Source organism: Lonchura striata, chromosome 3 (assembly GCF_046129695.1).
Source record: "Lonchura striata isolate bLonStr1 chromosome 3, bLonStr1.mat, whole genome shotgun sequence".
Taxonomy (NCBI): Eukaryota; Metazoa; Chordata; class Aves; order Passeriformes; family Estrildidae; genus Lonchura; species Lonchura striata.
In genome coordinates, this window is record NC_134605.1 from 19,261,584 (window position 1) to 19,286,580 (window position 24,997).

The 24,997-nt window shown below is 38.9% G+C and overlaps 1 protein-coding gene across 3 annotated transcripts in view; it reads right to left on the reverse strand.

The window, feature by feature from the left end:
• LCLAT1 (lysocardiolipin acyltransferase 1) overlaps positions 1–21,724 on the reverse strand; it is a 111,948-nt gene extending 90,224 nt beyond the window's left edge. The window contains exons 1-2 of one of the 3 annotated variants that reach the window (XM_021534868.2): positions 21,636–21,724; positions 21,405–21,498 (exon numbers count right to left, since the gene is read on the reverse strand). The gene's annotated coding sequence lies outside the window, so the exon portion shown is untranslated. Of the gene's footprint in view, positions 1–16,176; positions 16,245–21,399; positions 21,499–21,635 lie in introns of those variants that run through there. The other 2 variants (XM_077781927.1, XM_021534867.2) reach the window with 2 other exon arrangements.
• Between the last annotated feature and the right edge of the window lie 3,273 nt (positions 21,725–24,997).

A 24,997-nucleotide genomic window follows, 5' to 3' on the forward strand; every position in this document is an offset into this window, starting at 1 on the left:
AGCTCTTTTTTCATACAGGATGAGGATGCTAAACCATTAAATTCTCAACATTTAGGAGAGCTGTACTGCTTAAGTGGGGAGCAGGTATTTCTAATTAAAAAGTGACATTCTTCTTCCAAGGTTCTCCATTTGGTTGCTTATGTTTTAAAAAGGGAACAGTTAGTGATAGAAGTAGTATGTATTTATGTAAATCATTATGCAATAGTTTTGATTTCTACCAATGTAGAGATCTAATTAACCTCTGCAGAAAGTTTCACTTACAGTATTTATGCTTTGTTTCCCAGTAAATTAGTGATTGGGAATTTAAATATTTTTGCTTCACTAAAGGGATCACATGATTTTTTAAAATAGTCACACTGATCTATCTGAGCCCTGGATAAGGGTAGGGAGAGGAGTTGCCTTAATTCACTGTGAGGAGCACTCAGTTCAGTGATCTGATCACACAAGCTTCTATGGAATCAGATATTCCAATAAACACTGCCAAGGTCCTGAAGAGTTTACAATTCTTCAGATGCACTGAATTGCTCTACTAAACACTAGTTGCAAAAGCGGGACACATTTTTATGTATATTTCCATAAAAGATGAAAGTCTTATCTTAGCAGTACAACAAGAACCCTGAGAGTATTGATTTTTCTCCCTTGCAAGAGAAGTCAGATTGTACAGTTTTAAGCATATGCAAGAGTTGGGCCAGACTACATGGAGTCACAGTAAATAGAAGTGTTTTTCAATTCCATTTTTGAGTGGCAATGACTATGCCTTGGTGAAACACTGGCATTCTGTCAAGCTTTTGCATCTCCCACCCTGAACAAGGAAAAAGAGTTAATTATACAAGTTTTCAATCCAGAAAATAGCTGCCTTTATTACTTAGAAGATGGTAGGTCACATTTCAGGGAATGAGTGCTCGAACATTCTATACCCAGCAGGGAGTGTACATCAGCATGAATGGAAAACTGCAAGCCAGAAGCTATGAAACCATTACAAACTCCTTCACTGACCTTCTTTCAGCACAGGACCTTTGCAAGCATCAAACCACATCTGCTAAAATAAAAAACCTGCTTCCCACCACCTCTTCCCTCACACAATACACATGACTTATATCTATTTGCTGTGGAAGTGTATTCCTTGCTTCCTGTATTTCCTCTGTGCAGAGAAATTAGAGACAAGAGGACAACTGCCCATATGGAGAACACACTGCAATGCCCATATGTGAAATATATACCATTGCAAAATCAACATCACACTGGGGTGGAAAAAGTCACCAATTTGTCTTTGAAAAGAAAAAAAAAAATTAAAAACCCAAACTACAGACTTAAAAAGCAATAAAAAGGAAATGAGTCATGGGGAAAATTTCAGGGAAATTTCACATGAAAAGGAAACCCATAAGCAATTTCATAAAGTTTTCCATGCTCTTGTCCTCCCCCCTCCCCCATGCCCTTTCTTTTTTCATTCCCAGAAGCCTGATGGAAGTGGACAGGCCTCAAAGTACTTTTATTTATCCTGCTATTAGAGGGAGAACAAAACAGAGAACAGGCCACAGTGTGCTCTGAAACTTTGAAGATTTGTCTGCTGCATCTTTTTATTAATGGAATAAAAAAATGCATTGCATCAAGAACTGGCAACTACAAGCATTCAAAAACTATGAATCAGATTGCCAAAACCCAAACACATTAAATAACCATTCCATCTCCAGTTTTCAGACATGCTGTCAGGAAATGAATGGTTTCTTTCTTCTCCTACGTCAAATGGGCAGGTGGAAAATTCCCAAGCACGTTCTTCTCATGGCTATGTTCTCAATCAGCTGGAAAGCAAATGTGTCAAAGTCCCAATAAGGTCATTTGGATTTATATCTTAAGTCCCTCCCTGACACTCAGAGGCAGCGTTCTGTCTTTGCTCCTGCACTACAGAAACCAGAAACTTGGGAAAGTTCAGATGTAGAAGGGGAAAAAAGATTCCAAGAGATAAAGCTGGGTCCTCAACATCCCCATTATTAATTGGCTTTACTTAAGCAAATTATCTTCTTTCCTCTGTAAATATCTTAAGTCATCACCTAATTAAAGAAAGAAAAGCAAGCTGCTTTGCTATTCCAGACCAACATACTTTTCTTATGGAGAGCACAATAGTTTCTAGAGCAGATGGAAACACCTGCTGGAAGCTCTAAAGAACACTGATCTTCCAAGCTGCTCAGAAGACTGAAGCACACTGCTCTGCCTGATACATTAACCTGTTCACAAGCTAACAACCTCTGTAGCTTCTAAACATCACTCAGAGTCAGACCTGTCTCCAAATGTGGCCCAAGAAAAGGCTGTCTCAAAAAAAGTTTACCACAAATACAGTCTGCAGGGTAATTTGTTTGAATTAATTCAGAACAAGAAAAATTGAGCCCTCATGCAAAACACTTGTTTCCAGGAGGCTCACAAAAAGATTCTGCTACTGAAATGACATAATGTTTGTCTTGAACAAGTGTGGTTTTCCAGGAGTCTTCCAAGGAGACATTGCCTGTATTCAGTGAATCAGATTTTCTAGCTTTAGCACTTTCCAAAGTAAATAAAAGAAGAAACTATATTGCAATCAAAACAGAAGCAAAAACACAGGAATTGAGAAGCTCTTTTCCTACACAGACATGGTACTCAAATTCCAGACTATGTCTCAATTTGGATGACTGTTCCCTTTGATTTAAAATTCTACTTTGACAGTCATTGACCTGGAAATACTTTATAGATACTTAACTCTTGGGGAATGGTCACAATTAGGATCCTGAAAAAAAACCCCAACATTTTAGGGAGGTCACAAGTCCCACCATGACTCATACATATAGAGATGGTTTCAAGGAATCAATTATTAGCTGTTTGATTGTGTCATGGCACAGTTCACACACAGCCATTTCATTATACAGATCAATTTTGCAGACCTGACACATCAAAAAGCAGCAATCTCAACAGTTTGAGTGTATAAATTCAAGCAGAATTTCTTCTAGTAAAGCCACTGATAAAAAAATTATTCTTTCTTATCACACATATGACCATGTTTAAGTTCAATGGTTTGTTGATAAGAAACACCTCTGAGGGGAAAAATAATCTCTTAAAATGCTCCTAATAATGAATTCATTGTAGCTGCAAGAATTTCAATTAAAATAAGAACAACCTGTAGAAAAAGTGGCACATATGACTCAAGACAAAAGCTGCAGCCAGCCACCAGCACAACAAGAGCCAAAGAGCTGACCTTGTGAACTCCATCAGTGGAGGTTGCCACACACTCCTGGTACAGAAGAAACCCAAACAGGGTTTATTCTGTAGCTACAGATAACATCTTGATTATTGCTCTCAGAACCTGCTTCCCGTCCATCTTGCTGCCCTTTGCTCTTAGGTTCTGATCCAGCAGTGCTCTTTGCCCCCTCAGTTGTATGAACTCATTGTATGAGCTCATTCTGCCAGCAAAGCCTTGGTTTCTAATCCCACCTCTGGTCTGCTTACCACCAATTCCTGGATCTCACTGCCTACTATGCCCCCTCCCCTTCCCTACTATTTCTAATCATTGCACTAACACTGGGGCAGGAACAAGCAAGCAGGAGAGAACACCTAGCCTAGAATCACTCTATGGAGCTCGTACCCCCTCATTCTCCATTTCTGTTTTATTTCACTCTTCCTGCCCTAAACTACAGATCTATCCACTCATGACCCATTTAAGATTCCTTGCAACCAATTAAAAGCAAAGTAACTGGCACCAACCCAATTGATAGTCTAGAAACAAGAATAACACCTGAGCATCATCAAGGACCTACCAGTTCCCTAGAGTTTTCTGCAACCTTAACTGATCAGGAATAAAACCTTAACAGTCAGATAAGCCATATACCCTTTATAATACTTGTTCTTCTAGCAATTTCCTTTTCTATTCTGAATTGGAGCAGAGGATTAAAAAGAGTCTGGTTTATTTTGTGGATTTTTTGGGAAGTTTTGCTGTTATGCTGGGACAGGGAAGGAGAGAAACATTTACAAAAACTTGGCAAGAAGTGGCAACATCCACTTTTCTTTTGTTATTTTGGCCCCCATTGACAAGATTTTTGGATTTTCCTTCTGGAAAAAGGAGAAAGATGAGGACTTGTCTGAAGGAGTGTTTGCTGGGCTGCTTGCCCTCAGAAAACTGGAAAAGTGCCGAGGCTGAAGAAAGAAAGTATTCTATAAACTCAGATTTGACTTGTGTTGAACAGAACAACATTTATGGAGAATTAATATTTCCAGTGTCTTGACCTAGGAATCTTTGTTATCTTGTATGATGTTCAAAGAAATGACCAGTGGAAAAACCACAGAAATTGCCAAACAATCAGCAGTAGTGCTGGCTAGTTGTCCTCTCTGACAGTGTCTTGTCAGAAACCTCGATAAGAACGTGCAGGAGGAAAGCCTGCAAGAGACAGAGATGGTGAGTTTATTCTTAGCCTCTGGTAACATTTATCTTATGCCATAAAATCATCTGGCTTACATTCTTCTCACTACTACTCATTCATTAGCAGACTGTTCTTGTCTTCGATATAAAAAGACCTAATCCTTTTGTTCTACAAGCAATCTTTAAGCCTTCTTCACTCTTGCTGAATACTCAAATTCATGAAGGAAAAGGATTGACAGCAGCCAGACAACCTGCCCATTCAAGCAACAAAGGTACAAATTACACCCTCGGGTTCACTCAGCTACCAGTAACAGGTAATCAGTCAGAAGCCCTACTTTTAAAGTCCTGCGACTTTAAAATAAAGTCTAAATTATGTATCTTGTTTTAAGGAAAAGTTCCCATTTTATGGAATATCTTACTAGGAGGCATGTGAATGGTGATTTAGAGTGTGTAAAACAGCTTCAGGGAGCACAGTATTAAAGAGAAAGAAGTAGTAAGGAGAAGATTAAATCTTACATCTGGGATTTGTTCAGTTATTACAGAGCAAGGGATGCTCTTGAGAAGCTGCCACTCCAAGCCAGGGAGGTCTGGTTGGGCTGGCCAGCTGTCCAAGGTGTCAACTACTTAAGATTTCATCAATCTTTAACTGTTGGAGGAAGTTCTCATTCTCCTGCACCAAGCCCAGGAGAGGAACTGGGCAAAGGAAGGACACAACCATACTAAAAGGCACCCCTGGTACACCCTTTAAAAAACAGCTGGGAGCCACCAGCTCAGACAGCAGAACCAGCACAAACAGTCATGTAAAAAGACCAAGTCTGCAGTGACTCCTTGTAAAACAAGTATCTGTAATATTATCCAGCCTACATGGCTAAAACCACAGGGGGTAAAGAGAAGGAAAGGAGCCAGCTGGAGAAGGCTGGTGGAAGAAAACAAAAATCTGAATTCCTGTTGCCTGCCTTATTTAGAGTATAATTTATTCATCACCACCCCAGACTGAAATGTCTGAGCAACTTCCAGAGCACTGAGAAGTTATTTTTGCCCTCCAAAATATAAGGAGTATAAGAAACACGACCAACAATCACTGTTTAATACAATAATAATGCGATACTATGATTCACTTACATTAAGTCTGACTAAATATGTCATTATCTTTAAATAGAAATGGCAACTAATAATTTTAAAACTAAAAATAGAAAGATATGTGATGTGAATCCTATATGACTTACTCCTAGCATGAATATATTATGCTGTCTTTCAAACGATTTCTCAGGTGCTTTCAGCTTTGGTTTTTTTTTTTTTGTTTTTCACTCAATTTTGCTTTCTATTTATTTTGTGCACCAAGATACCATCTAGTCACAGAAACGTATTTCTAGAATTTTGTACAAAAAAGGACTACATCATTCCACAACTACAGAAACCATGCTGATATGAAATGTAGATGCCATTGTAACTAAGGAAAATCAAATGGCAGAGATGACAACGAAATATGTGGGAGCAAATAAACAAATAAACCCTTTATAATGAAAAGAATACTAAAAGTCTTCTAAAAATGTCAGCTAGGGGAATCAATAAAGGTCAAGACACTTTGAAAAGGAAAAGTTAATCAAAGACATTCGTATTTACTGTCTTTTGTTCCATAACATAGTACAATATACTCTAGGTTACTTTAAAGCTGTGACCTTTCTTGCCGGCATTCACTGTTCACTAACATAAAAGTCCCAAGTTTTGCTTGAAGAAACCAAACCTGTTGATGTGTAAATTATGAGTCTCCCAAAGCATTACTTAAATGACAGAGCTTGACCAACATGATTACTTTTGACTGTTCTTGCATAAACCAAAATAAACAACAGGTGGGGAATGACCCCAGAACTCCCTTCATATATTTTAAACAGCCTTTAATGTTACCATTCCCACCACTAGCAAATGAAAATAGGTGGGGCAAATATCTTTGTGCCAGTAAAAATGTTTCATTTAACAACAAAGCATGTGTTAAGAAGGACAATTAAAATGTACAGGCACGTTTTGAAGTCACTGAATTTAGAGTTATGAAAATAAACCAGCATTTTCAAAATGGAAGCATTACAAAAACGACAAGCAGATTTCCATCACCTCAAGGAAAACCATGGTTTTCAAGTAATTTTCTTTAAACTGTCACTATCAAAATCAATGCAAAAATCAAGAATGAGAGATATTGTGAATAATATCAAAACCACTCTTGAAACTTATTTTTTTGTGGCTCAACAACCACATTTTCCTATGTTTTAAAGTGCTTCTTTCCTTTCTTACAGGGGAAAAGCATTAACACAAAAGGAGAAACAGCCTATAGCAAGACTACATAGCAAGTGCCTCTGTCCTTCCTCCCCTCAGGAAAGAGTATTATTTTCTTAGTGTGGCTTAGTTAAAACATACATTTAAGTTGTTCTAACAGCAGCTAAAACTACAGTTCCTGCTTTCAATTCACATGATTCCCAAGACTTTAAAGTGGAAAGGAAATTTGTTTCCCAAATAACACCCCTTATTCTTCAGCTTACTTAAAACTAAGTAGTTATTTCCTGTGAAAATTTTTCAGGAGTTTATAAGACATCTTTTTATTTTCAAGAGAAATCATCCATGAGTCATCTCAAACCCATACAGACACAATATCCCTACAGACAAAAGATCCACACAGAGTGGCTGAGGTTGGAAGGCACCTCTGGAGGTCTTCTGGTCCTGTCCTGTTCAAGCAGGACCAACTGCAGGCAGTGAGCTTATGAATATCTGAGGGAGACTCCATAACCACCTCAGGCAACCTGTGCTGGTGCTCACTGACCCTCCCAGTCAAAAAAGGTGTTTTCTGATGTGCCTCAGTTTGTGCCCATTGCCTCTGGTCCTGTCACTGGGCACCACTGAGAAGAGTCTTTTTCCATCCTCTCTGCACCCTCCCTTCAGGTACCTGCACAAACTGATAACATGTCCCTCCCCAACCTTTTCTCCCCCAGGCTGAACAGTCCCAGCTCCCAGCCCCTCCTCACACATCAGAGATGCTACAGTACCCTCACCATCTTCGTGGCCCTTCACTGAACTCTCTCCTCTATATCCAGTATGTGTTTCTGCAGGGACTTAATCCTAGACATTTCTGGAAGAATTATAGTATCCTGATTAGTGGGGAGGTTAAGCCTGAAGGGTTAAATATTTCACCTAAGCTGCTGCACAGTGTTTTACAAGGAGGCAAAGAGCCCTCCAAATTCACTATGAGGGGGTTTCCTCTTTAGCCACTACAATAATAGCTTTGGTCCTGGTCCTAACTCAGAGCAGAACAATTAAGGCCAGCTTTCAGGAAACTGAATTCTGTCTGAAAATACCTCCCTGCTAGCTGCAAAATTAGGGAGACTATAAAGTCACTTAAAAATTCATCAGTCCTCAGCTTCCTTTCAAACAGTTTAAGCTTCATGAAGCAAATAAAAAAGCTGATAATGTTGTGAAATATTGCAAGGCTGAGAGAAAAAAGAGCAGCTCTGTGTGACAGCATGACCCACCAAAATAGTTCAAATTACTTTAGGAAACCATAAATATATTAAAAAAAAAAAAAGTTTACTGTTCTACCAACTTTTCTCCCTCCACATTTTGGTAAGGAGACCAAGTACCTAGGCAGACTAGAAGACAGAAGCAATAACTGCAAGTTCCTTTACACTTATTTATAATAAGCCATTATTCTTTCATAATGCTTCAGAAGCAATTTACAGTAATCTGCAGTATGAAAAAGGGATGTAACAAAGAAAATGAGACATTATGTGATGAGCATTTCTGAGGATGTCAGAATTTTTAATAACTAACCCTGTAGCAAAGAGGAAAGAGATTAATGGCAAGAGAGCAAGCAACAAAAGGGATTTTAGGTATATTATGGAAAAGAAAAAATTGAAAGTGAGCTAAAACCTGTAACAGCATATTTATAAGTCTTTTTTACTGGTAAAAGATTCCAAGCTTCAAATCAGGTTTGAATGCATGAGTCAGTAAGGAAAAATATAATAATTTCCAGATACTTCACTGAAATTCTTAGACCAAACTACAACAAAAATAAATAATAATCCCTTTTAGAAGGAATATTAGAACAGGATTCTCCTACAGTTGTTCAGGAACATTAGGGATTTAAAGTATTTTAAAATGTCTGGCTGCAGTACAACACAACCCATAGCTAATGGGACTCAACATGAACTCTCCCATAACACTTTATCTAGTCAAATAATTTCTCTTTATAACTTTCTATCTCTCGATTCTATACTGTCAGACAGAGATATCAAGCATATAGATGGGAAATTACGTTAAGAGATATCAGAATTGATTCTTTTAAGCTGCAAGTAGGTTTTTTCTATACATTACAAACCACCTCAAGTCAGCTGTAAGATACCCTATAAAATAACATCTACAACCTGTAGATGCAATTTCTGTAAAGCTGTTACACATTTTGATAGCATCATTTAGTCACTTTCTATTATGCAGAAATATACTTAAGAAATATTAACACTTTTTCCCCTCAAAGTTTACTTGGTGCATAGAGGAATATTATCTTTTACCACTAGCAGGGAATTCAAGGCATTAATTGTAATTTGTTATCAGATGCACCAATAAAGGTGATCACTGTACCCTCCATCAAAAGCTGAAAAAGATTGAACTGATTACCAAATTAGGTAAAGTCTGATAAATTTAAAACTCTAAGCTTCCCACCTCTTTCAAAATGCATCTCTCCAAGTTATCAACTGCAAAGATGTCTGCCAATTCATCAAGTCAGCTTTGTCCCATTCTAAATACCATAAAAGACTAAGGTACATTTACATTAAGTAACTTCAAGTACATTTTCAGGAGGCTGAAATTCACTGTGAAAGCCAACAAAGATTAGGGAAGGCTGTCTATCACCAATTAGATAGTAAAAGTCAAAGCACAGAGGTTCAGTATTAATTCCTTGGGAGAAAGGCATCCCAATCAACATCCTCCACCTTAACTGCAGAGGTATCAGCCTGAAACTGGAAGAAGTGGTCCTGGATGGTCAATACAATTTTCACAAGTTACTTGAGGAAAATTTCCAAATGTGAGTGGAGAAATTAGAACAGGCTATTTTTTTCTTATTTCTTTGAACAATATCCTATGTGTTCAATCATGCATATGTAAATAGACAAGGAACTATTTCACTCTGGACCAAAGCAAGACTTAAGTGAGAGGCATAAAGCAGAATTCAGTCAAACTGCAGAACCATTTGCAATTGTAAATGGCTTTATAGAAAGCTTGGAGTACTGACAGATTTCTTTTTCTGGTGCTCTTGATCCTATATTCAGGAACTCAATCCAGTGACCTCTCAGTGGAGTCAGCATTGATCTTGGGTATCTATCATTTGCCTACAATAAAACAGACTGCCAGGAATTCATAGTCTCAGACTACAGATGAAGCGATTCTGTGGAAACCTAATACATAATGATTCATTATGTATATGACCAAGTGTTTTGGTCATATACAGCAACATCGGAATTTACAGGAGGGAGAAGATGACATTTAGCAAGGGGGCATCCTCAGTGGAAATACAGGTAGCTATATTCATAGTGGACATCAGGGGATTCAGCACCACTCAAAAAACATTTGGGATACTGAAGCTGCACAATGAAATATAGAGAAATTATAAAGCACCAGATTTAAGGCTGTTGCTCCCTGGCTGGTTTGTTCTTTCACACAGGAACCCCACCTTATCTAATGCACAGGCCTTGACAGCAGGGTGAAGAAGAAGAAATTATTCTCTATTTCTTTTTCCCCTTCCCATAGTAGAGTGCTTAGGTATTAAAATTCTAGGGCAAGACCCTCTTTCCCACCCCTTTTTCTTCTATCTTAAGTTTTTTATATTGCTATCTGAAAGTGTTGTGTTTCAGTAATTTATTTTCACAAAAGATCCTATTTATATTTTTATAACTCAAGGCCTATAACTCAGCACACCGCATATGAATTGTGTCTGCTTAATCTGGAATGTTTCCAGACTAATTTTTTTTCAGAGTATTTGTCACTGTGCAGTACATCACAAGCACAATTCACAGTTGTTATCAGCTTCAGTTGCAGCTGTGAAAGCTTTGCATTCTTTATTTTAGAAATGTCCAATTTGGAACCTTACTATTCAAATACAAGGATCACAAGTGGTTACTGTTAATAATGTTACATATCTTGCTTCTTAAGCAAAAAGTAATATCCAGGTCTTCAGTGGCATTTAACTACAGAAACCTTCAGATTATTATCTCCAATCCTTTATTCAGTTCAGGAAACATCAAGCACATGCAACAAGTAAAATGGTTTCTACAGACCACATTCTTTATATCTTTAAGGTGTTCCTAAAATACAAGCCACGGTAAACAGCAAGATTTTTAAGGGGAAAAAAAGAGAATGTGTTAATGGAAATACATCCTGTCAATTCAAATAAGGAGATGTGGGTGACATTAAAAAACTTAGCCCATATATCACTTGTCACTTATGTTTCTGTTGGTATTTTAATGAAGTCTAAGATCATGAGCCTACTGTGAAGAGAATCTGGGAGAATAACAGCTGCTCATCTCTAATAGCGATCATGTAACTTAAGAAATGTCATTTTATTATTTTTAAGGAACAAAGGAAAGGAAAACACTCCAATGACAAGGTAGGATATCTTAAACAAAGGAAGACCCAACATTCCTATGTACAATATACATGCTTTCCTAAAAATCAAAACCTCAACATTGAAGTTGGCCAAAACCCGTAACTTCCAAGCATTCCCTTCAAATTCTTTAGCTAAATAAAAAAAAAACAACACACACACACAAAAAAACCCCAAAAACAAAAAAAAAAAAAACACTCAAAACAAACAACTGGAGCTAGAAAGGAATCAGACATAACTGTTTCTGTATTTGCTACATTTCAGGGTAGATCTGATAGCACCACCAAGTTAATGGATGAAAGAGCAAAGTATTAATTAAAGCAGAAGCTTCTAGTTCAAGTCATTAGAGTAAATCTGTATAGTCAGTGTACAATTCCTTAAACCAGCAGGCTCAATTGAGTTAAAGAAAGAGCAAATTCTATCATATTTAATGTTTCTCATGCCTAATCTAGGTACCTTTTTATGAGTACTTCACTATTTTCTTCCACAGAAGCAAAAGAATGTCTTCTAGTACTATTAAATGCTCATTAAAGAACTGATTTTCAAATAAAAACAATAATATGAAAACCCTAAAATGTAACCTATTTTCCTTTTGAAATAAATTCTGTCCATCAAGAAAAGACAAATCAATCGAACTATAGAATTTGAAGGTAATAAAATAATTACTTTAAGTATTTTCTTTTTCTTTTTTTTCCTACTAGTTACATTGTCAGAAAATTTCTTTACATTAAGGAACAACTTTTCCAAGCTAACTTCCTTCTGAAAAAATTAACTGAACTTTTATTATGATTGCATTTAGAATGCTTATATAGAGAATTCCTAAGCTTTTTCCAGAGCAAAAACAGTTAAAATGTTTTAATTAAACCACTTTTCCTTGAGAAATGTTTCCTTTACAATGTTTTTAATATAACTCAACATTGGCTGCATCTTTCTTGACAGATGGTATTTCCTTAACAGAGAATGTCTCAAATGGTTTATGTATAACATTCTTTCTAAAATTCATTTCCTTTCTGTGTAAGAAGTTAATACACCAAGAAAAAAAAAGAAAACAGGAATGTTTCATGCCATGTGGGATATAAGAGTTCTAGAGTTTTGCTTTAAGTTAGCCGAGTAATATTTTGTAGAAATATTATTAATGTTATTGAAGCTTAACATTTGGAAAACGCAAAAATACTTGCCCACAACACTGCTTCTCTCCAGATCCCACTCCAAAATTAACTTCTCTTTTATGTTCTACTCCTCAGTCCCATGTCTGGTAAAATCTGACAGATATTAGTAAGGTTCAGCTTAGGAAAGAGATGTTAACTGGGTGATTGTTTTCAAGAACAACAGACTGGTAGTTCTGTAACAAATACCTCCCAAACCAGAAAGGAAAGTTCTTATAACTTCCCTCCAAAATCATTCAAAACACTGAAATCAGCAGAAAAGCACACTATAATCTTTCTCAGGAGGACAGACACTGAGGTCTCACAGAAGTTGATGCAGCTACTAAGGGTGGGCCACTCCTCCGTATTAACATCAAAACACAGGTTCCTAAGAGGGAGACTTGTACCAGGTAGATGCAGAAGAACTAAGGTTCCACAAGCAAAAATCCTGGGGAAATAGAATCTTTGCAGGATACTGAGGCCAAAAGTATTGGGTTTGCAGCTTGTAATATACACTCCCTATAAGGGTTGTAAACCTCTGGCTAAATGGCTGGAGAGCAACAGCAGTAAGAGCAGTCTTCAAGTGATAAAGAAATACCTGTTGATAATTTCTTTTCCTTCTTATTATGCTATAAGCATTCATTGAAATATCACTTTTCTAATATATCAAAGAATTTTTGTTACAGCTGAAAACTTTTTTTCTAAAATATTCTGCCACCTGTGGAACTATATTTACAACAATATTTTGCAGATACTACTTTTCATTTTTGGGCATCTCTTAGCCAATATGCCATTTTGTGAGACTTCTAGTAAATATTATCATCTGTCTTACTACTGTGTTCATAGACAATATCTTGCACTCAAATACAAAGCTACCAGACAGTTTCCCTAAATCTGAAGGTTTGCCTATTTTATATTTATGAAGAAATGATGTATTTCTAAACTTCACGAAAACCTGTCCTAAATAGGCCTTTTTCAGCTACTTTTGTCCTTCAAGGCACAGTGAGAGATCATGGAGACTGGGAATATAATCTTTATTTCTAGTATGCAAACTCATTTTAGCTTTCTGCTCACAGCAATGTTACCTTCAGTTCTGAAGGGAAGCTGAATGCCCAGAACTCATGATAACAAAGCTTTGGGCAATATGTGCAGTGCCAGTTTTCCTAAAAGATTTTTATGGATGCCTTCCATAAGGTTAAAAAAGAAAGAACAGCTGTATTTAGCACCTCTATTTGCCACTGATGACATGTAAAATGAAGAAGGACCTGAAGTATCTTGGGGTCACTGACAACACAGGAATAACCTACAGCTTCCCTTTAAAAAGAAGGATTTCCTACAGCCGCTTCAGGGGCCTGGTGCTGTTGCAGAAGGGTGAAGGTCTGTCAAGCTGCAAAGGCACAGAGAGAAGGCAGACCATCAGAAAACCCAGCTAACATGTGACTGAAAGAAGAAATCTTTACTAAATCCTCTAAACTTTTCATAAGAGTCTTTCCAATTAAAAATAATTGCTATTAGTATGTTTTCAAAGAAAACTACTGCACAAGAGTGCTGTATAACTAGCATATTTGTTCTTCAGTAGACCAGCCTACCACAATTACTTCAACAAAACCCACATAATTTCAGCTATTTTTTTTCCTTTAGACAGAATATGTATTCCTGTGCTATCAATAACCATTTTGGCAATATCCCTGTTGTGACCACTTCAGGCACATTTGCTTCTGCCTAAACTTAATTTCCATCCTTCATAACTACAGAGCCATTGTCTCAATTTTGCAGGTCAGTCATCTCTCAAGGTCCTTTGACGGCCTGCTGTAATTAGAACACACACCAAAAAATAGCTGCTTGACCTTTGACAACTTCACAGGCGTTCGTCTTTTGAAAACTATTAAGGTGGTAGACAAGAAAAATACGCAGCTTTTTTACCCACTGTCATAATCTAAATGAGATGTGCTGCTCAATTCAAGCATTGTTTTAAACTATGAGTTTTTTATTGCTTAGTGCAGTTGACACTGTTCAATATCTAACACTGTATCCAAGAGAGGAGCAAAACTAAATGCTTCTCAATATTTACCAAAAAGACCAAGGTTCTTTCTTCATAGTAGGAATGAGATACAATTCATATAATGCCTATCTTTACACACTTTACCTGCAGCACAAGTAAAAATATTCTGTGAGATGGAATAATAATTTCTATTAAAATATAAGTAAATTTTGAAAACTGGCATCTCAAGATAGAATAATTTATGACAAAATAATGAAGTATTCATTCTGTAATGAATGGTAGACCCATGCAAGTGCTCAAAATAGCAGATAACTGTAAGGATCTCATTTCAAACTTGGTATTCAAGAGAAAATTTAAACCTGATGTTCCTAATAAAAGAACACACTTCTCTGAGCAAAACCATAATTTTGGGAGAGACACACCCTTTGTCACTTCCAATGGTTAGAAATAGATGAGTCTGAAAAACATTCATTGTAAAACATATGGAGACATGAGTATTTTTTTAAGGAAACTCTAGTGCAAAACCTATCCATCTCATGGAGGCAGCACAAAATGCAGCAAGACCAATCCTCTTCTCAAACACTCTATCACCAAAGTTTAGAAAGATCAAACATAACCAGAACACCACATTCCATCTTCCTAGACAGTCTGTAATTATTTAAGAGAGATTCAAACAAACCAAACACCCCCTTTCCAAAAGTAAAATGCATGCCAATTCCCAGGATATTATCTGGGAATTCCACTATCTGATGATGAATTACACATAAATAGCTGGCAACATATCATTATTCCTTGTCCCAAGGACAAATTTACTGACCTGGACAAGAGATCCTAAAAGAAATTGCTAAAACTGTTTTCTTTTTAAAGGAATCCACTAGGTAAATTGACAGATTAGTGGTGTTTTCATACTGAAGAGGGAGGATCAGAAGAAAACTACTGTCTGTTTAGGAGGCTGAAAGGAAATTATTAGCCTCACCTTACCTTACCAAACTACAGGTTGTCTCAATAACCTTGTTATGAGCGTATTGCCTCACACTTTCTAAAATGTTGGACTCTTAAGAAAAGAGGATTTCCATGAGTGAAGAGTTTTAAAAAAAAATGGACTGGTTCACCACAGAGACTTATCAGGTAAGTATTTCTTTTACTTGTTTTGCTCTTTGAGAAATCTTTTGCAGTTTTTCTCAGCTTTGTTAAAGAACCAAGCAATGACTTCCCTGGAGCACATGGCCCCCAGCTGCAGCTGATACACAATCTCAAAAATTTACCCAGAAGAACCAGAAACAAGCTTCAAGTTTTCACCATAGCCTGAAAGCCCATTTTCAGCTTGATTCACTTTGAAAAGTTGTATCTTCCATGGATCAGGATGTGGTCACCACTGTCTCCTGGCTTATCATACCAGAAGAGTTAGAAGTTGTTTCTCAATGAGGACAAAACATATACTTGCTATTCCATGATTAGAATGCTTAAGAAATTCCCACTGTACCACAAGAATTCTGCAAGAGTTAGTAGAGTTTATGAGAAAAAAATCATTGACTGAAATGAAAAGTGCTTCATCATATAAGTTTCTTAAAGGTAATAGCACAAGCTGCAACAATTAGAAAAATGAAAGCTTTACCAGTCATTATTAAATTTATTATTTTTTATTCTTGCCAAAGTACTATCTTCTTTTTCAAAACCAATGCTTTTTACGTTCAAGCAGATCTCAAATATGATCTTGATAACAAATGGAATTCATCAGCTGAACAAATGCCTGATTACTGTAGGTATTAAAAACCAGAAGAATCTAGGCCTTCTAGCATCTGAATAATAAAATAAAGTGTCTAAAAAACTGAATGAGCTTTCTCACAATTCCATGTCCAAACTAGGACAGAATTTTTTGACATTATTTTCACTAGAGAAACAGTTTATCAAAGCTAACCAGCACATCTCATATAAAAACACAAAATGGAAATCCAGAGGACTCATCATTTTCTTACATTCCTCTTCAAACTCCTTCAAAAGGAGTTCACTCTACCTGTGATCAGAGGAAATGGTCTATCTGAAGAGAAGTCTGCTGACAGATTGACTCCCTTGATCTCTGAACACTGCCAGTGGGAAAATTTTCTCAGTATAGCCAAGACCTTTTTATCTGCATTTGGGTAAAACAGTGATACAAGATTGGGAACAGGTTTTGGGGTCTTTTTACTTGAGGGTTTTTCTAGCACTTCCCTAGAAACTGAAACAAGCAAATGTTTAGCAGCAACACAGAAGGTTGTAATAGTCACCTGACAGATGCAATTCAGATTCCTTCCCACTTCTGCGTGGGAATATATAAAATGCCAAATATCATCTAGCCAGAGCTTTACACTTGCTATACATCTGTTTACAGCTTTAACTCACCAACTGAAAATGGTAACTATATCCTGTCCAAGGACATACAAGACAACCTATAAAAACTTCAGTAATCTCTAAAACTTCACACACTGCTTGCAGAGAAGTGTGGGAAAACAGAGGCATTTTACTGTGTTTTGATGTTTTAATTTACTTGCCTGATGAATGGAATTTTCAGTTTCTTTTTGAACAGCTACCTTTCAAATTTGAGAATACAGCATGAAGTACTTTCAGTGGTATTTCTTACAGAGACTACCAGTATCCTATCTGAGGCTGTCTATAAACAAGTTGTAAAAACATGTGAAAAATATTAATCAGCTTTAAAACATTAATTCCTGTATACATTTTTCTATGTAAGTTAAGTCCCATTAGGAGAACATAATTTTTAAAATATGTCTTGAGCTAATTTTAAAGATGGTTGGAAAAGTTTGGCCTACACTGATTAAAATCTATACTTAAATGAAAGGAAAATTAAACCACAAAAACTGTGCTCATTTTAGAAAAACAAGCATATCACTGCCAAAGTGCAGTCCTAAGTTTAGATTGCTGTCTGACTAAAACATTATAATTATGAGAAACTGAAATGGATTTCTAAATGTTTCAAGATGAAACAGACATTGGGTAATTTGCAAGATATGCAATTATCTTCTGAATTCGAACACATAATGCTAATACTCAGTCTGAACAAATGTAGGCTGTTTGTGTGAAGACTGAGGAAATCAATGTTAAACATCAATACCAACACTAGATAGGAGTAACCATAATGAAATTTAAGAGCAGAATTTACCAAGTGATGTGGAATTAATTACTTCAAGAATTTTCTTGGAGGGAAAAAAAAAGGCTTGGAATTTCTCTCTGTTGTTTCTGTCTCTCCAAGAGCTGCTCAAGCTGAACAGAGGATCCTGAGCCCTTTCATCCCCGTTGAAACTGCATTGGGAGGCATTTCACCCAAACTCTCATGTGTAGCAAGAGAGCAACATTTTTACCTTCAAACACCAGAGAGAGTCTTCAAATAGATTCAAAGGGTCATAGAACATATGTTCTGTTACTTCATCATTAACATTCACATCTGCATGGGTTCATTATCATACTTGACCATGTGAAAGTTAAAAGGAAACAAAAATTAAATATAATCACACCCTCACCCCAGGTCTGTTTGTCCATTTCACGTATAACCACTGTAAATTCCAGTTACTTTGAAAAGTAAGTTAAATCTTGATCTGCAACAATCATTAACAGTTTGATGCAATTAGCAGGATTGCAAGAAATTCAAAGTAGCTCCATTCTTGTTTCAAAATCACGATGGCATGTACTTGTCAGTACCTGCACTGCTTTTATTGTCTGTCTTTGATTTAGAAAGATAAATTAATGACTTGGTTATGTTCTATTGCTGGGTCTCCTTTGAAAGCCTGAGTGTTCAGTTATCTTTCGACTCTTCTGACTACAGCCCAGTCTGTTGTTTCACTGATTTGGTGAAAGGAGTACAAAACAATCTGTCATTTATATATGAAAACACACAGGAACTGTAAGGACCATGTCTGGGGACACAGCAACTCGCAGCTCACAGGACCACCATCATTCAAACAGGAATTTTATAAAGGACAAGAGAAGCTTTTCAGCAAAAATTAATTCTCTTTCTATCAGTAGTGTGAAGTGATCCACATAACTGCTTCATACAGACTCTTGAGGCAGTCTTCATTTAGCCTTCATGGCACCTCTGGAGCTGCCATCAAAGGAGAAAAGCAAATAGAGATCAATTTCTCTCAACACTAAGAGATGCTGAATGCCTTAAAAATAATAAAACCATCATAAACTCAATGAAAAAGCACATGAGATTAAGAAATATATTTCAGAAACACTGGAATGAAAGCAATACCTGCTCCCTTGATACCTAAAATAACATCAACAGCAGGTTTTATACCAAAGGATGCCTGAAACAAGATCCTCAAGAGTCAGGGGAGTTTTACTATCACACATGCAAAATCTTGGAAAAGCAAGGTGAAAAAAAGCAGTTCTGTTCTCAAAGGGAAACCACCTTAAGCCTATTATCAGATAAAAGGCAATTTAATTTCCTCAAACTCATGAACGGATAGTGTGTGAACCCAGTGAAGATACTAATTTTGCGCAGGCAAGTAAAGGCTCTCCCAGTTTTTAACCCCTAAGCATACAAGAACTCTAATACAAACAAATGTAATTAGGCAAATTACATCTATTGTATCAAAACAAGATCAAGTTCACAAGTAAGCAGCTTAGCTAAGAGGAAAAAAAATAGGAAAATGAAGAGACATTTTGGGCATGTTTGAAGAATTCTGCTAACATAGCTCTATCACATCTCACTGTGCCCTGCTACAGCAAAAAATTGGACAATTCACAATGCAGAATTGTCTTTCAGGAGCAATTTACTTGTCAGCCAAGGCAACAAATAGTAAAATCAAAATGTGAGCCTTTTCCCACAGTCAGCAAGGACCCATTCCAAAAATTCAACTCTCCAAAATTTCTGTCTCCCCCTCTCTTAGCCCTAAGTGCTGACCAAGCACCACACACACGACACAAACAAGCCAGGTCTCCTCAGGCCACTGCCAGGAAAACATTTAACCAGACTGTGGGGATCAGTGCCTCATGGCTGTGTGTTCCCAGCACCACAACCTGAAGAATCTAGGGAACAAGGAAGGGACAGCCTTGAACAAGACTGCAAGTGGAGAAGAGGAGAATGAAATAAGGAAAGAAGGACAGAGGAAAGCACAATTATTTGTAAATAATGATGAGGTGGGAAGAAAGCATCAATTGAAACAAAGACTCTGCACATCCCAAGAAGCTGGAAGAAGAAGTCAGCAAAAGTAAAAAAAAAAAAAAAAGTGCTTTGGCAAAACAGAGTTGGGAAGAGTCATGGATAGCAGCACACTAAAGGATGGGACAAGTGACAGGAAAGAAAAGACATACAAAAGATTGTCCAAACAAAAATTAAGAAAAAGAAACTCTATGGGGAAAACTCTTGGACAGAATCAGGTAGAAAGCCAGCAGAAGGACAAGAGGATTTGTACTTATGGCAGTTCAGATTAAGAATCTAAGAATTAAAAATCTGGCTTTACTAAAAATAGCTGCTGCAGGACCAGATGAAACACGTGGGAGTTTCCCACATGAGCAACTGGAGAAAGGGTTATGTGATCCAGCAAATCCTAACACTGCTAAAATCCCAGGTGAGTGTGAAGATAACACCTCATTCCACTTCCAATCTTCTTTCCAGATTGCTTTTTTGGGGAGGGCAGACAACACCATGAAAGCAAAACTCATTGAGACTGAGGAGCTGAACCATATTAGAATCGAGGTTTCCCTGCAGAATCTCAGTCTGGCTTTCAGAGGTAGGGTACAAGCTTATCTGTCCTTCAAGATTCTGTCTGAGTACACATGGTGGACCAGCCCTTGAGGTTTAAATAAAGGTTTGTGACTTCCCTCTTTCAACACAGAAACACTTTGGCAAGCAGTGAATAGAGAAAAAACCCTCAGAAGATGGGAAATTTCCTTCACAGGCTTATTCTCTCTTCAGTCTTACCACATATTGCCTACACATGGCTGATTTTTTCTTCAATTGAAACTTTTCAGAAGTTTGAGGTGTAGTTCTGATTTTCTGAATGATCAATTTGAGATTTAGTTTCTCAAGGTACAGTTTCACATTATGGTTGACCCACAGCTGGGTTACATTAGCAGAAGGAGAAACAGCTTCCATTCATATCAGAGCAAGCACTCACAGGAATAACTTCCATCCCCATAAAACTGTTAGATCAACTGTCCCTGAAATCATCCAACCACTAAATCCACTACAAAGAGAGTAACAAGAATCCATGGCCAGCAATGGAAAGGAGTGAGACCACACTCTTCAGCTGCAGCCCACACACTGACCAAACTATGAATTCACACTGGTAAAGGGGACCTTGATTTGCTGAGGTACAGCTTCCACTGCAGCTCTGCATTCAGACTGTTAGATAATACTGTAAAACATGATTGTGAAGTCCACCAACTCATTTTAGATTTCTGTGTTCAATTTAAGACATATTTTGGCTTTTTTTAAATCCTAGTTTCCCCATTTGTTAAGTAAGAAGCAGGATTGGGGGGGGGGGGGGCGGTGCTATCTATTAATTTCTGGTTTACAGTGGAATAAGTTCATGCTTGAGAAGCATTAAAAGATTACCATACTATGGACACCTGAAAAGTCCAATGGTCCAAAAGCAGAGGCTGGGTTGTGTCTTGAACAGAACACACAGCTGATATGTAGTAAGTGAGACATAGTGATCCTTTTAATCAGTAAGTAAAATCCATCACCCATTAATGCAGCCCACTCCACGCACTAACAAAAGCAGAGATTAAAGAAGTCCAGTGACCAAAAACCGCATTGCAATGAATACACACAAGCAGCAGTGTGAAGCTGCATGCCCAGTTTAACTCCAGCATTTATTTTTGGTGGGCAGCTTCCTGCAGCCACAGCTATGTGCTGAACAGCCCGGTTGTGCAAAGCTACGAGCCTTGTTGCAGCACTCACCCTGCATTCACTGCATAAGAGGCCATTCAGGTCAGAGTTTAGCTTTGCCAGAGGGCACATCCAGCCCAGACGGCAGCACACATGCCAGTACTAACGGGAAAAGTGACAACAGACACAATATCCAAGGAAAACCACAGTTACAGCTGGGAAAAAAAAAAAAAAAAAACAAACAAACCCTGACTGGCTTCTGTGTATGCACAAACCAAAACAAGAGACTCAGTTTGTTCCCCAAAAGGAACGAGACTAAGGATGAGATTATAACAACAGGCCTCCAGTTATTTATTCCTCCAGGTGCAACAAAACCAGCAGCACTGAAACTGAGCTTTCGGGTACCGTACACGTCTCACACACACGGACCGCCTCCGCAGACAAGCTCAAGCGCTCTCCTCCATCGCCGCGGCTCCCGGCCCTCCTACAGCGCGGCGACCATGCCTGGGGACAAACGAGAGGCGGGTCAGAGCCCGGCGGGCGACAACGACCCGGCGAGGCCAGGGCGGCTGCGGAGCCCCGGCGCCGCTGCCACCGCCAGCACCGCGGCCAGCCCTCCCCTCCGTCCGCCCCTCCCTCACCTGGGCCGGGGCGGCGCGGCGGCGGGATTTGCTCACGGGGCAGCGCGGCGGGAGGAGCTCACGGGGCCGCCGCGCCGCCGCCGCCCGCGGGCGCCAGGGCCGCCGCCATGTTGCCGCGACCTCTGACCCCGCTCACTTCCGGCACGGCGGGCACGCGTTGCCATGGCAGCGCTGCGGCCGGGCCCCTTAAAGGGACCGCGCGGGGCGGCCGCGGCCCCGCCGAGGGAAGGTGCGGGGTAATGCGGGATGAGCCCGGAAGGGACCGGGACCGGGACCGCGACCGGGACCGCGACCGGGATCGGGACCGGGACCGGGATCCACCCGCCCGCAGCGCTGCGCCGCGGGGAAACCGCACTGCTGCTTCGCTGCGGAATTACTCATAAAACAGCCTGTGCGCTGGGGGAGTAGTGGAAAACGACCGTGGCGTGATTTCCACTGCTGTGAGGAGATGGTTTCTCTTAAGTTTCCTCGAAATGGGCAGTATTTTCAGGTTTTATTGCACTGCCTTTGCCTCGCTCACTGTTGACGGAGTTAACCTCCTTATACTCTTTCCACATGTATGTTTTTATGAGGTAAACAAACCTGGTGAAACCGCCAGTCCAAGAAGTGAAACTCCAGGAGGTTTCAAATAAAGTTTTGTGTTTGTGTGAAACCAAAGCTTCACCCATGCCCGGCTGACAAGAGCTGCTGGGTGAGGACCAAAGCAACCTGGGCTCTCTGATTCCACATCAATTCCATGTCCACAGATGAACGCGTTCCTCTGCAAAACTCCTGCAAAGTACAAATGCCAGGGCAAAGCCTGACCCCATACCCACTTAGGGATGTACCCTCCCATAGCTGCTTCCCCTCTGGGACCCTTCTTTCCCATTGCAGCCAGTTTTTAGGACAACGTTATCTCTTTGGCTATGCCTACAATGATCCAGTGAGAATTTACTGCCTTAGAGAGTACCTTTGTGGACTTGAGAATCAGTCATCAACTTGGTCAAGACTTGAAATGAAAAAAAAAAAAAAAAAAAAGTGAATGAGCCTTTGGGGAATTCTTTGTAGAAAGTCATAAAAATGTTGGAAATTCTGCTGTCATCACTTTTTGAGGGCTCTCATTTGTTCATTCAGCCTGGAGAAGCAGGAGCTAAGGGAGGACTTAGCTGTTGTCTACAGCTGGTGGGAGGTAACAGAAAGTGAAGCCAGACTCTTCTCCGAGGTGCACAGCAAGCAGATAAGAGGCACTGGTCCCATGATGCAGCAGGAGAAATCCCAGTTAGTTAATAGGAAGGAATTCTTCAAAATGAGAGCCGTCAAGCACTGGAATGGACTTTCCAAAGACCTTGTGCAATCTCAAACCCAGAATGCACAGGGTCTTATGCAAAATTAACAGTAGCATCCCAAATCCTTTGAAACGCTTTAGTTGAAGAGATAAAGGCAAGTCCTGTGTTGGAGCGCTCTGCCTCTGTGTCGGGAGGCTCTTTGTTGTGTGATTCACCTCAGCTGACTTGTGCTAACCAGGAAACAGGCGTTTAGTCAGACTTAGTCACCAAGATTCCCTCCTCTAGGTAACTCCAAAAACTGGATGTCTAAAACAGCCCAGCACATGGGGAGCTGAAATGGCTCACCTTGAGGTCACTCTGGCTGATGCCATGATTAAAGCCAGGTGAAATTAATCATCACTGGTGCCTCCTGAAAATAAGAACAACAGCAAGGCAAACTGCTGAATTTTAAATAGTAATAACTTAGCATGAAAGACATAGCATCAGCAGAATGTCCCCAAAAGTAACATGTGCCATGGGCTGTCAGCCGTAGACTTCTGGCCAGGCTCCTGGGCAGCCTCAAAACTTTAAATAGAAACAGGACAGTGATAGCATCTGCAATATCTGCAGAAATTCCTGGTGCAACCCTGTAATGTTAAATAGAAAGCTGTCCCCAAATTTTTATACTGCTGTAGTGTAGGAAGGTGAGAGGGGTGAAACTGCAGTCATGTCTGTATGTGGCTTTTGGAATTTGTACCATAGGGCAGTCATGGCTCTTTCATTAGTTTGATAAACTGGGCAAAAATGCATATGGCTAATTGCCTCCTGAGTTTAAGCTCTTTGCATTGAAGAAATACATGCTAAAATGGGTTAATAAAATACTGAGAAAGATGTTCTAAGTAGCTAAGTAAGGAGCTTTGGCACTCCATGCACCAAAATCTAGACCAGAATCTTACTGCAGCCCACTCTCTGCCACTTCCAGGGTGACCCTGGATAAATCATCTCACTTTCCTATCAGCATAGTAAGAATAATGACATTTTCTTCTTGCTGAGAGTGCTGTCAGGAGATGATAATCAAAGTTTGTAATTTGATTAGAAAATGTGAAACATTATACAGCACTCCCTACAATGCCAACGCCTCATTATATAAATTTTCAGTTAAGATATTTTACTTAAAACTGTGGAGAAAACAAATTGGTAAGACAAACAATAATGAGAAATGATGTTACTGTTTTCCTTAAGAACCCCAGAGCAATTTTGTACCATTTGGAGATAAATCTATTTGTCTATCACATGGACATGCAGGCAGCTGAAGAAGGACATGACAACTTTTCAAGCATTCACCATAGCACTCTAGTAGAAAATACAAAGGCAAATTTAATTTTCAGTTGCAACTACATAGGCAAACTAGATAAGCACCTTGTGCTTTACACATAGACACTGAAAGCTGAACTTGTGTGAAGTGAGTTAGTGTAGGCATTTTGTTAGAAAGCAAAAAGTCTGCTCAAGAAAAATACAGGCATTCATAATGCCCCTACAGTTTTTGTGAAAGTGGAAAGTACAATTTCTACAGCCAAAGACAACAGTGAGGGGAAGAAAAGAATGTTCAGTATTCAGCAAAAAGGAAGAATCTGGCTGACTGGAAATGTATGTGCATTTCAGAAGGCTTTGTTAAAATAATATTAAGGTACTGGCTTTACATCCACAAAAATAATGCCATTTGATGCTGAAGTCAAGCTTTCCACGTGTTTGAAATAAAACAATATAGGTATAATTTAGCCGCAAAACAATTCCTGTGGGGACAGCTTGAAGCACCAAGACCTGATTCCCAACAGACATACTCCCTGTGCCCCTCAGCCCATCTCCACCCCCACTACATTAATTTTATCTCCTTCCTACTCCATGGACTGCATCTTTACAAAGCAAGAAGCAGTAGGTGCAGGTGGGCCAGTGAGTACCAGCTGCCAAGAGAAACAATAATGTTTGCTCAGTCAGGGCATTAATTTAGTTCTCACTCCTCTATCATAATGTCTGTATTAACAGATCTTGTAAGAGCATAATTGTTTCTGAGAATTCTGCCTTTCTGGCCTTCCATAAAATTTGAGCAAAATTAATCAA